The 14,296-nt window shown below is 37.6% G+C and overlaps 1 pseudogene; it reads left to right on the top strand.

Annotated features, from left to right (window-relative positions):
• Positions 1–11,011: 11,011 nt before the first annotated feature.
• Positions 11,012–12,141, top strand: LOC140507308 (heterogeneous nuclear ribonucleoprotein A1-like 3; annotated as a pseudogene).
• Positions 12,142–14,296: the final 2,155 nt, after the last annotated feature.

Genomic DNA, 14,296 nt, shown 5'->3' with positions numbered 1-14,296 from the left:
ACTGTATTATCAAGAAGCAATTATCAAAACCACTTGGTACTGCCAAAAAAACAGAAGGGTAGACCAGTGGAATATCCTAGGTACTCAAGACACAGCAGGCAATGAATATAGCAGTCTACTGTTTGATAAATCCAAGGATTCCAGCTTCTGAGATAAGAACTCACTGTTCGACAAAATTTGCTGGGAAAACTGTATAACAGTGTGGCAGAAACTAGGCACAGACCAATGCCTGACACCATACACAAGAATAAAGTCCAAATGGGTACATGATGTAGGTATAAAGACTGATATTACAAACAAATTAGTGGGGCAAGGAATAGTGTGTCAGATTTATGGAGAAGGGAAGAATTTTTGACTAAACAAGAGATAGAAAACATTATGAAGTGCAAAATGGATAATTTTGATTACATTATCCTGAAAAGTTTTTGCACAAACAAACCCAATGCAACCAAGATTAGCAGGGAAGCAGAAAACTGGGAAAGAATTTTTCAACTAGTGTCTGAGATAAAGGCCTCATATTTAAAATATATAGAGAACTGAGTCGAAAGTTAAAGAATCTAAATCATTCCCCAATTGATAAATTGTCAAAGGATATGAACAGACAGTTTGCAGAGGAAGAAATTAAAGTTATCCATAGTCATATGAAAAGATGCTCTAAATCACCACTGGATAGAGAGATGCAAATCAAAACAACTCTGAAGTACCACATCACACCTATCAGATTGGCTAACATGACAAAACAGGATGATGATAAATGTTGGAGAAGATGTGGGATAGTTGGAACACTAATTCATTGTTGGTGGAGCTATGTGCTGATCCAGCCATTCTGGAGAGCAATTTGGAATTATGCCCAAAGGGCTACAAAAATATGTATACCCTTTGACCCTGTAATAGTGTTTCTAGGACTGTATCCCCAAGACATCATAAAAATGAGAAAGAGTCCCACATGTACAAAAATATTTATAGCAACTCTATTTGTAGTTGTCAAAGCCTGTGAATCAAGGGGATGCCCATCAGTTGGGGAATGGCTGAATAAATTGTGGTATATGAATATAATGGAATACAAACGTGGTATTAGAAATGAGGAAAAGGAAGACTTCAGGGAGGCCTGGAAATACCTATATGAACTTATGTACACTGAAAGGAGCAGAACCAGGAGAACTTTGTATACAGCAACAACTACAGTGCGCAAGGATTTTTTCTGGTATAGTTAATACTTCATTGCAATGCAAGGAGAAATCCCATTGAAAGTTATGGTAGACATTCTAAAATATCTTGGCATCTACCTGCCAAAAGAAATCCAGGAAATATGTGAACACAATTACAAAACACTTCTCACACAAATAAATTCAGATCTATTTAAGGGGAAAAAAACCAATTGGTAGTGAGTAGGCCGAGCTAATATAATAAAAATGACAATTCTACCTAAAATAATTTGCTTATTCAGTGCCATACCAATCAAACTACCAGATAATTATTTTGTAGAGATAGAAAAAAATAATATTAAAATTCATCTGGAAGAACAAAAGGTCCAGAATATCATGGGAACTAATGAAAAGAAATGCTAGTACAGGTGGCCTAACCCTATCCGATTTCAATGATACTATAAGACTGCAATCATCAAAACCACTTGGTACTGGCTAAGAAATAAAGGGGTGGGCTAGTGGAATAGATTATGTACTCATGACCCATTAGTCAATGAATATAGCAATGTACTGTTTGATAAACCGAAGGATCCCAGCTTCTGGGATAAGAATTCACTGTTTGTCCTAGACTGCTGGGAAAGCTGGATAATCATGTGGTGGAAACTGGAAGTAGACCAATGCCTGACACTGTTCAAAATAATAAAGTCCAAATGGATAAATGTTGGAGGTATAAAGATTGAAACTATAAACAAATTAGGGAAGCAAGGAATTTTGTGTTTGTCAGATTTGTGGAGAATGGAGAAATATTTAACCAAAAAAGAGATAGAGAATATTATGAAGGGCAAAATGAATGATTTTGATTACATTAAATTGAGAAGTTTTTGGACGAACTCAATTCATCCAATATTATGAGGGAAACAGAAAACTGGGAACAAATTTTTGTAACTTGTGTCTCTGATCAAGGCCTCAGTTATAAAAGAACTGAATCCAGTGTAAAAGAATACAAGTCATTCTCCAATTGATAAATGATGAAAGGATATGAAAATGCACTTTCATAAGAAGAAATTAAAGCTATCTATCTCCATATGAAAAAATTCTATAAATCACTATTGATTAGAGAGATGCAAATCAAAATAACTTTGAGGTACCACATCACACCTATTAGATTGGCTAACATGGCATAAAAGGAAGATGATAAACGTTGGAGAAGATGTGAGAGAGTTTGAACACTAATTTATTGTTGGTGGAGCTTTGAGCTGACCCAACTATTCTGGAGAGCAATTTGGAACTATGCCCAAAGGGATACAACAACCTGCCTACCTTTTGACTCAGCAAACCCAGGGACTATATGATCACAATTACAAAATACTTTTCACACAAATAAAGTCACATATAAGTAAGTGGAAAAACATCAGTTGCTCGTGGGTAGGTAGTGGTGATAATGGGCATCATTGTTTCACTCCTGATCTTATTGGAAAATCTATGTATCTTATCCCTACTGCATATCATGCTTCCTGATGGTTTTAAGTAGATACTGTTTATTATTTCTTGGAAGGCTCCATTCAGTCCTATGCTCTCCTGTCTTTTCCTTCGGAATGGGTGTTTTATTTTGTCAAAAGCTCTTTCTGCATCTATTGAGATAATCATATGGTTTCTGTTAGATTTTTGTTGATATGATCAATAACGCTGATAGTTTTCCTAATATTGAACCAGCCCTGTATTCCTCCTATAAATCCCACTTCATCATAATGTATTATTATCGTGATAAGCTGCTGTATTCTTTTTGCTAATATCTTATTTAAAATTTTTGCATCTATGCTCATTAGAGAAATTGGCCTATAATTTTCTTTCTTTGTTTTGTCTCTTCCTGGTTTAGGTATCAGAACCATATACGTATCATAAAAAGAATTTGGTAGGACTTCTTTGTTAATTTTCCGAAGTAGTCTGTATAGTATTGGAATGAACTGTTCTTTAAAGCTTTGATAGAATTTTCTTGTAAATCCACCTGGAGCTGGAGAGTTTTTCCTAGCGAGTTCATTCATGGCTTCCTCTTCTGTTAATCTGGGCAGTTTATATTTTTAAAATATTCATCCATCTCAATTAGATTGTCAAATTTGTAGGCATACAGTTGGGCAAAATAATTTCTAATTATTCTTTTAATTTCCTGCGCATTAGAGGTGAGTTCACCCTTTTCATTTTTGATATTGATAATTTGGTTTTATTCTTTCTTTTCTTGATCAAATATTTATCAATTTTATTCATTTTTTCATAATACTAACTCGTAGCTTTAGTTATTAGTTCAATAGTTTTCTTAATTTCAATTTTATTCATCTCCTCTTTGGCCTTCAATGTTTCTGATTTGGTATTTACTTGGAGATTTAAAATGTTCTTCTGTTTCTAGTTTTTTCAGCTTCATGCCCAATTCATTGATCTCTTTCTCTACCTTATTCATGTAGGCACTCAATGATATAAAACTTCCCCTAAGAACTACTTTTACAGCATTCTGTAAGTTTTGGTAGGTTTTCTCATTTTTGTCAGTCTATTGAACGAAGTTATCTATTGTTACCATGATTTGTTGTTCAACCCAATCATTCTTTATGATTAGATTATTTGGTTTCTAATTAATTTTGGTCTATCTTTCCATGGCCTTTTATTACTTGTAATTTTTACTGCATTTTGATCTGAGAAGGATGCCTTGACTCTCTCTGCCTTTCTGCATTGGATTATGAGGACTTCATGCCCAGGTATATGATCAGTTTGTGTATATGTGCCATGCGTTGCTGAGAAAAAGTATATTTTTTGCTGTCTCCTTTCAATTTTCTCCAGAGATCTACCATATCTAATTTATCTAGAGTTTGATTAACCTCCTTAACTTCTTTCTTATTTATTATGAGATTAGATTTATCATATTCAGAGAGGGGAAGGTTGAGGTGACCCAGCAACATAGTTTTGCTGTTTATTTCTTCCTGTAACTCCCTTAACTTCTCCTCTAAGAATATGGATACTATACCACTTGGTACATATATATTTAGTAATGATATTGCTTCACTGTGTATTGTACCTATTAGCAGGATATAGCTTCCTTTCTTATACCTTTTGAATTGACATATATGTATATATACGTGTGTGTGTGTGTGTGTGTGTGTGTGTGTTTGTGTGTGTGTGTGTGTGTGTGTGTGTACTTTTGGTTTGTCTGAGATTTGGATTGCTACCCCTGCTTTTTTTTCATCAGCTGAAGCATAATATATTCTGCTCACACCTTTTACCTTTCCCTGTGTATATCCCTCTGTTTCAAATGTGTTTCTTGTAAATAACCTATTGTTGGATTATTATTTCTATTCCCTTCTTTTATCCCCCTCCATTTTACTGGAGAATTCATACCATTCACTTTCCCAGTTATGATAACTGCCTGGGTCTTTCCATCTTATTTCCTCTCATTTATGCTTTTAGTTCTCCCTTCTTCTCCCTTCTCCTCCACAATAGAGTTTTAATTTTTGGCAATCTCCTCTCTCAGTCTTCCCTCTCTTCTATCAGCCTGCCTCCCTTTTATTCCCCTTTTGGCTTACTAGTTCTTGCTTCCCTTTTAATCTCCTTTTCTTTTCCTTCCCCTTTCCCCTCCTATTGACTATAGGAAAAGTTAGATTTCTATACTTAACTGAGTTTCTTTTGCCCTCCTTAAAACAAATCAGATGAGAATAAATCTCCAATAGTTCCAATCCCCCCTCTTACTGTGATATGTCTTTGTGCCTCTTTTTAAGAAGAAATTTACCTTTTCATGACTTCTCCTTATCGTATCTCCCATTACAATCCTTTCTCACCTTTAAATCACATGTTTTATCATCATTTAGTTTATAAACATTTCCACTATCTATGTGTATCCATTTAAAATATCATAATAAATTGTACAATTCTCAAGAGTAACAAGTATCAGCTTCCCTCATAAGGATGTAAACAAGTTACTCATATTGAATTAAACTTCTTTTTACCACTGTTTATCTTTTTATGCCTCTCTTGTATTTTAACATCAGTTTTTCTATTGAGCTCTGATCTTTTCATCCATAAGGTGTCAAAATCCCTTATTTCACTGAATATCCATCTTCTTTCCTGAAATATTATGCTCAATATTGCTGAATAATTGATCCTTGGTTGTAATCCATGCTCCTTTAAATTATGAAATATTATATTCCAATTCCTCTGATCTTTTAATGTAGAAGCTGCAAGGTACTGTTTGAAACTGAGTGTAGTTCCGTGATACTTGAAGTACTTTTCATCTGGCTGCTTCCAGTATTTTCTCCTTAACTTGATATTTCTGGAATTTGGCAACAATATTACTTGGTGTTTTCACTTTGGGATGTCTTTCAGGAGGTGATCGATGGATTCTTTCAATGACTATTTTACCCTTTGATCTAGGATCTCAGTGCAGTTTTCCTTGATGTTTTCTTGGAAGATATTCTCCAGGGTCTTTTTTTTTTAAATCATGGTTTACTGGTAGACCAATAACTCTTAGATTTTTTTATCCAGGACCTTTCTTGCAGGTCAATAATCTTTCCAATGAGATATTTTATATTTTCCTCCATTTTTTCATTCCTTAGATTCTATTTGACTGATTTTTGTTGTCTCATAGTCATTAGCCTCTACTTGCCCAATTCTAATTTTAATAAGTTGTTTCTTTCAGTTAACTTTTGCATCTCTTTTTCCATTTGTCCAATTGTTCTTTTTAAGGAGTTATTTCTCCATTTAAGTTTTTTTACTTCCTTTTCTATTTGTCCAAATTTCCTTTCAATTTCTTCCATGAATTCTTTTAGCATATTTTAAAAATTCTTGATCAATTTTTCTTCTGTCTCTCTAATTTGGCTTTTAAAATCCTTCTTGAGTTCTTCCATACATGCATTTTGGACTTCAGACAAGTTCTTATTCCTTTCTGAGGTTTCAAATATATGTACAGTCTCAGTGCTGACCTCTTCCATATTCGTATTTTGGTGCTTGTCTCCATACTAAGATTGTATGGTCTTTTTTTTTTTCTGGTTTGCTTCCTGCTCATGATTGCCTTTTTCATTTTTTTAAATGTTTATTTATTTATTTTTAGTTTTCAACATTCATTTCCACAAAATTTTGAGTATCAAATTTTCTCCCCATCTCTCCCCTCCCCCCACCCCATAACGACTTGCATTCTGATTGCCCCTTCTCTCAATATGCCCTCCCTTCTATCACACCCCTCCTTTCCCTTATCCCCATCCTCTCCCTTTTCTTGTAGGGCAAGATTTGATTCCATACCCCATTATATGTACTTCTTGTTTCCCAGCTATATGCAAATACAATTATCAACACTCATTCCAAAAACTTTGAGTTCCAACTTCTCTCCCTTCTTCCCTCCACAACCATCCACACTTAGAAAGCAAGCAATTCCATATAGGCTATATATGTGTAGTTCTGCAAAAGACTTTCATAATAATAATGTTGTAGAAGACTAACTGTATTTCCTTCCATCCTATCCTGCCCCTCTTTTATTCTATTCTCCTTTTGACCTTGTCCCTCCACAAGAGTGTTTACTTCTAATTACTTCCTCCTCCCATTTGCCTTTCCTTCTATCATCCCCCCATCCCATTTGTCCCTTTCTCCCCTACTTTTCTGTAGTGTAAGATAGATTTTCATTCCAAGTTGAGTGAGCATGATATTCCCTCCTTAAGCCAAAAGTAAAGAGAATAAGCTTCACTTTTTTCCTCTCATCTCCTCCCTTTTCTTCTCCATTGAAAAAGCTTTTGCTTGCCTGTTTTATGAGAGATAATTTGCCTCATTTCATTTCTACTTTCTCCTCCCAGTATAGTCCTCTCTCATCCCTTAATTTTATTGTTTTAGATATCATCCATTGTTATTCATCTCACCCTGTGCTCTGCGTGTGTGTGTGTGTATATGTATGTATGCAAGTATGTATGTATGTGTGTATTGTATATTATACGTACATATGCAGGTGTGTGTGTGTGTGTGTACCCAAATATTGAGAAAATTCTCAAGAGTTACATGTATTATCTTTCCATGCAGGAATGTAAACAGTTCAACTCTAGAAAGTCCTTTATGATTTCTCTTTTCTGTTTGCCTTTTCATGCTTCTCTTGATTCTTCTCTTTGAAAGTCAAATTTTCTATTCAGTTCTGGTCTTTTCATCAAGAATACTTGAGAGTCCTCTATTTCATTGAATGACCATTTCCCCCCCGAAGTATTATACTCTGTTTTGCTGGGTAGGTGATTCTGGGTTTTAATCCTAGTTCCTTTGACTTCTGGAATATCATATGCCAAAATCGTCAATCCATTAATATAAAAGCTGCTAGATCTTGTGTCATCCTGATTGTATTTCTACAATATTCGAATTATTTCTTTCTCGCTGCTTGCAATATTTTCTGTTTCACCTGGTAACTCTGAAATTTGGCTACAGTATTCCTAGGAGTTTCTCTTTTCTGATCTCTTTCCATAGGTGATCAGTGGATTCTTCCAATATTTATTTTTCCTGCTTGTTCTAGAATATCAGGGCAGTTTTTTTGATAATTTCATGAAAGATGACATCCAGGATGATTTTTTGATCATGGCTTTCAGGTAGTCCCACCATTTTTTAAATTTTCTCCCCTGGATCTATTTTCTAGGTCAGTTGTTCTTACAACGAGGTATTTCACTTTATCTTCTACTTTGTCATTCTTTTAGTTTTGTTTTGTGATTTCTTGGTTTCTCATAAGGTCATTAGCTTCCATACGCTCCATTTTAATTTTTAAAGGATTATTTTCTTCAGTGAGCTTTTGAACCTCCTTTTCCATTTGGATAATTCTACTTTTTAAAGCATTCTTCTCCTCACTGGCTTTTTGGACCTCTTTTTCTAATTGAGTTAGCCTATTTTTAAAGGTGTTATTTCCTTCAGCATTTTTTTGAGTCTCCTTTAACAACCTATTGCCTCGCTTTTCATGATTTTCTTGCATTGCTCTCATTTCTTTTCCTAATTTTTCCTCCACCTCTCTTACTTGATTTTCAAAATCCTTTTTGAGCTCGTCCATGACCTGTGATCAGTGCACATTCACTCTTGAGGTTTTGGATGCAGAGACCCTCACACCTAGGTCTTCCTCTGATAACATTCATTGCTAGTCCTCATCTTCAAGGATGGAAGGAAGTACTTGTTCACCAAGAAAGTAACCTTATATTGTCTTCTTCTTTTCCCCTTTTTTGGGCATTTTCCCTTCTCGTTACTTGATTTTTTGAGTCCTTTGTCAAGAGTATTCTCTGGGGACCTGTAAGTTCTCAGTTCCTCCAAGGTGGCACAATCACTGGAGAGCAGTTTACTCCTCTCCTAACCTGCACACTTGTATGGGAGCAAACAAAAACATTTTTGCCCAGAATCTGCTAGTAGTAGAATTCCCTCTCCACAGCTGCCTGCAGCTCTGTGAGTGCTCTTTCTCTTCACCCCAGGGCTGGGCTCAGGGTTGAGATTCAAATCAGCTGCTCAGTTCCCCCAGGGGCCTTAGGCAGGGGGCAGGGCCACCATTCAGGGCTGAGGTTCAGATCAGAGGCTCAATTCCCCCAGGGGTTATAAGTGGACTCCAAAAACGGACACTGAGCCAGCAGAGGTTGCTGTTGACAGGGCCAATCCACATTCCCTTCTCATCCAAATAAAAAAAGCTTCCTCACTGACCTTTGAGGCTTTCTTTTCCATTTGTGGGTTGAGGGATCTGAGAACTGCTGGTGCTGGATTCCTCTCCCAAAGCCTGTTCCAATCCTGTCCCTGCTCTGTAATGAGGCCAAGGCTTGGTGGGGCTCCATGGTCCGTGCTCTGCTCTGTGCCCTGTGCGATGGACCTTACTTGTTGGCTTTTCAGGCTACTTTGGGCTTGAAATCTTTTTCACTTTGTCATTTTGTGGCTTCTGCTATTCTAGAATTTGCTTAGAGTCCTATTTTGCAGGTATTTTATGGTCTGAGGGTGAAGAGCTAGAGTATGTGCATCTTTCTACTCCACCATCTTGGCTCTGCCCCTCCATGATTGTCTTTTTCTTCATTTTTAAATTGGATCTCTGCTTCTGGGGCAGAGATCCTGGTCTTTGCCTTACAGGCTTTTCCCCCTGGGGCTCAAGATCTCCTCCTGGTTAGTTGAGGTAGGGCTGTCTGGGACAGCTCTGGTTCTGCACTGGTCCCTTTCAGCCACAGCAAGAGGGACCCCGTTTGAGATTTTCTCAGCTTTTCCAGCTAAGATACTGTTTGCCCCTTCTGCCGACCCCACTATTCCAGGATTTTTCCTGGAGAAATGCCAGGCCTAGAGGCCTGAGGGCTACCCGAGTCTTCTTACCTCACCTCCCGAGGTCTTTGGTTGGCCAAACCGGATGCTCGTATGAGAGAAAGGACGTTCCAGAGTCGAACAAGGGTTGAGCTTTATTTCAGGGTCTAGTTACAAGTGCAGGGGAATTCTTCCTTAGGAGGGAAAGAGAAAGATCTCCCAAGGAGGCAAAGATCTTACAATAAGAGATTGGAAGTAGAAGTATAAGTGGGGAGAGAGGGGGAGGGGAGAGAGGAGAGAGGAAAAGCGGAGCCTTGTTGTCTTGTCCACTCCACGCCCCTCCACCCAAGAGAGCTTTCAGGCTTTCCTGATCCTACTTAAACTCTTCAGCAGCATAGTTTGCATCTGAATACCGTGCTGTTAGATAACAATAGTGTGCCCAGATCCGGGACAATCTCGAGGGCGGGGAGAGCTCTCTCCCATCACGTTTCTCACGGGAAGAGGCGGAAATACACGAGATAGCTCGGTTCACCTCGATTCCCAGTCGTTTCCTGGGGGGTCTCGTGAGAACTCTAAGATTTAGAAGTTCCCACCTTTACCCACCCGAGACTGTCCACCTGGAATTGAGCTTCCATCCCCAGCAGAGAAATATTCTCTGGGTTTTCCAAGGTCAACAAGGGAGGGTGATAGCACTTACAGATCACTCCACAGTTTTGGCTCCAGGAAGTTTAAGTAGGTGACTTACAGACATTTAATCTGAGGACTGATAGTCTCAGGATTGGCTGCTCCTTTTACCTGGTTTCCTGTACTTCTCTCTCACTCAGTTCTGCTGAACACCTGTCCTAGGCTGATGTGCTTGAGAATTTACACTGTTGCCTCTGCTTCACTTCACTCAGTGGTTCCTGCTTGACTTTGCTATGGTGGGGTCCGAACTGGTACAGCCTGTGCCCTCTGTGCTCTTCCAGACCAGCACAACAGATCCTTCCCATTGACCTTCCAGACTGTCCTGGGCTGGAAATCTGCCACTCTCTGTCTCCTAGTGGATTCTGCCACTCCAAAATTTGTTCATATTTTTCTTTCAGAGGTATGTGAAGAAGATCGTCATAGAACCCTAGTGAGTATGTAATCTCACTCCAAAATCTTGACTCTGACCTCCATGATTACTCTTCTTTGATTATTTTTTTATACTTTCTCTTGAGTCTTCTCTTTGAATGTCAGATTTTCTATTTACCTGTGGTCTTTTCCTCAAAACCACTTGAAAACCCTCTGTTTCATTAAATGTCCTTTTTTGACTGAAGGATTGCCTCAGTTTTATTCAGTAAGTTATTCTTGGTCATAATACTATATTGTCTTCTGAAATATATCAGAAACTCAACTACTCTTTTCATTAGGAAGTTGTCCTTTCATGAGGAAATTATACTTACTTTGGCACCACAACATTTGTTTTCTTTTCTTTTCTGGGTGTTCCTAAAATGTTTTGATTGATTTCTTTTCCCAAAGACTTTATTTCTGAAATTTGGCTATAATATTACTGGATGTTTTCATGTTAAGATCTCTTATAGATTTCTGCTCTTAACAGAGTTGGAGAAGGATCTCTGAACCAATCTGATAGCATTCTTGCGATGTCAAAGTCAGAGTCTCCCAAAGAGTTCAAGCAGCTCTTTATTGGAAGCTGCATATTGGAGGTGTGAGTTTTGAGACAATGGAAAAAAGCCTAAGGAGCCATTCTGAGCAATAGGACACAATTAGAGTCTGTGCTTTGATAAGGGATCCAAATACCAATCGTCCCAGGGGTTTTGGTTTTGCTACCTACACCACAGTGGAAAAGGTTGATGCAGCTATGAATGCAAGACCTCACAACGTTGATGGTAGAGTTGTTGAACAAAAGAGAGATATTTCCAGAGAGAACTTTCAAAGGCCCAGCACCCAATGAACTGTGACAAGGATCTCTGTAGGTGGCATTAAGGAAGACGTTGAGAAGCATCAGTTAAAAGAATATTTTGAACAACATGGAAAAATAGAAGTGATTGAAATCATGAATGACCAAGGCAGTAGCAAAAAAATTGGCCTTGCTTTTATTACTTTTAATGGCCATCATTCTGTGGATAAGACTGTGATTCTGAAATGCCGTGCTTTGAATGGCCACAACCGTGAATCAAAGAAATGTTTCTCTAAGCAAGAAGGGGTCTACTCAAAGATCTCAAAGTCATTCTGGAAAATTTGACGTTGCCATGATGGTGGCTTTGATGCAAATGGTAACTTTGGAGATAGTAGGAACTTCAATGGTCTTTGTGGTTTTGGCAACAATTATACCGGTAGAGGCTATCATGGAAGTGGAGGATATGATGGAAGTGGAGATGACAACTATAGTTTCAGAAATGATGGTGGTTATGGATGAGGTGGCTCTGGTTTCTCTGCAGGAAACAGAGACTAGGGAAGTGGTGGACAGGATTATGAAAACCATGTCAGTGGCTGTGGTAGGAATGGCAGCTATGACAGCCATAATAATGGAGGAGATGGAGGTAGCTTTAACAGTGGTAATGTAAATAATTTTGGAGGTGGTGGAAGCTACAATGATTTTGTCAACCACAACAATCAGTCTTCAATCTTTGGTCCCACGAAGGGAGGAAATTTTGTAGGTCAGAGCTCAGGCCCTTAAGGTGGGGGCCAATATTTTGCCAAACCATGTAACCAAGGTGGTTATGCTGATTCCAGGAGTAGCAGTAGTTATGTTAGTAGCAGAAAATCTTAATTACTATTATGAAACAAAGCTCAGCAGGACAGGAGAGCCAGAGAAGTGACGGAAGCTACAGGTTACAAGAGATTGGTGAACTCAGCCAAGAACAGTGGTGTCAGAGCCTAGCTAATACAAGAAGCCATTTTAGACAATAGTGTCACAAAAAAACCCGAAAAACACCAGGACTGTATTCAAGACTAATTGTATCACAGGTTATTTTATTTCTGTTTTCTGTAAAGTGTAAAGTATTCCAACCAGTGGTTTCTGGACAGATTCTTTTTTTTTTGTACTCAAGCTGTTCATTGCTAGATATAACTGTCTGACAATAATGATGAAAAAAATTTGTCTTCTTTTTAAATAAAAGATATCTTTTAGTAGATGATTCATGCAGTCATTCAATTTCTGGGAAATCTGGGATGCTGGGAATCTAGATATAGAGAATTTTCCTTGATAATTTCTTGAAAGATGACATCAAGATTTTCTTTTTAATCTATCTTATAGGTAATTCAATAGTTCTCAAATTATCTTTCCTGGATCTATTTTCAAAGTCACTTGTTTTTTTAGATGAGCTATTTCATATTCTTTTCTATTTTTTAGCTCTTTTAACTGTTGATTGTTTCATGATGTTTCATAGAGTCATTAGCTTCCACTTATGCAATTTTAATTTGTAAAGAATTATTTTCTTCAAAGGTCTTTTATATCTTTTTTTTAAAAAAAAATTTGGTTATTTTAGGGTTAGGTTTGGTTTTGGAAGGAGATCTTTTCTTAGTGAATTTTTGTGTATCTTTTACCATGAAGCCAGTTTTGGTTTTTAAGTATTACTTTCTACTATGCCTCTGCTACTAAGACATTACTTTCTTTTCATGATGTCCATTCATTATTCTCCTTTCTTTTTCCAACTTCTCCTCTACCATTATTATCTCTTTCTTTAACTCTCCTGGGAAATTTTCTCCTAGGTGCATGTAAGCAGCATTTATTCTTTGAAACTTTGCTTGTAGTTGCGTGACATTAGAAATATAAAATGTACTTGGAAGTGGGAGGCAGGAGAGTGTGACCACTCTGTGCCAGACTGCTAAGCAGGAGATGGAAAAGTCTGAAAAGTTAAGTTTCCAGGAAGGAAACAGAATCCCATAGAGTTTAAGTGAATCACGTGTTGTCACAGAAGTCATAAATTTCAAAGTGAAAATTTGAACCCAGCACTCACTGTTTTTCTCACTGTCCTACTATGTTTTTACTATGAGGTACCTCAGACAGTCCTCATTAGCCAATTTTATAAAGAAGAAAAATTAGGTGCAGTCTAGTTGCCTCAATCAGGATCCTGAAGCTATTAAGTTTCAGATATGGAATTCATTTCAGATCGTACTGTGGTTCCAACTTCAAGAACACTTCCATTGTAGATTTCACTATGGGAAAATGATGGCTATGTTGGAGTGGATCTCCTCTCTCCTTCTGTACCTACAATTCAAGCTTTTACTCTCTTGATGATGCTTTGTGTCAGTGGGTGGAGGAAAACGTTTTGAAAACATTGAAATTTGAGCAAAATTTTATGTGAACACTGGAGAACATGCAGCAACTTTAATGATATTGGCCTATGCAGGAAGTCACAGCCAGTAACTGAGGTGCCAGGAAAGAGACTGAAATGAATGGGAGGGAAGTATTTGAGTAGACAAATTTCAAGAAAGGCTTGAATTTCCTGGCCTGCCCAATAAAACCCCTGAATGCCCCCTCACCTGGACTTTAGTGTTCCCTTCTTCTGTATCCCTCAGTGATCTTGTTGAATTCTCACATTCCTCTCTCCTTAGGAACTTGCAACAATTTCTCTTTAAAGCTGTTCCCATATGTAAAAAAAAAGAATTTTTCATAGTCACAATTAACATGTAATTATTTATGAGGGTATTATCATTAATTATCAAAAATATCTGATAATGCTTTGCACTTGAGACAAAATTGGACTTCAGTGACACTTCTGGGATCCCATGAATTCAATGTTCCTTGTCTTGCAACTGACAAGATAATCCCATCTCTGGAGGGAGAAAAAATCTTGTGTATATAAGTGACTGCTGTTTTCCCCCTCCCATATCCATCCTCTGAGAGGCCAAGCCCAGTTCTACACCTCAACAGCACAGATCACTCTGGTGAGTGTCTACTTATATTGAATTCTTTGAGTTAG

The sequence above is a fragment of the Notamacropus eugenii genome, chromosome 5, assembly GCF_028372415.1.
Source record: "Notamacropus eugenii isolate mMacEug1 chromosome 5, mMacEug1.pri_v2, whole genome shotgun sequence".
In the NCBI taxonomy this organism is placed as follows: Eukaryota; Metazoa; Chordata; class Mammalia; order Diprotodontia; family Macropodidae; genus Notamacropus; species Notamacropus eugenii.
Note: the sequence above shows the minus strand (reverse complement) of the source record. Positions and strands in the feature narration are given on the sequence as shown.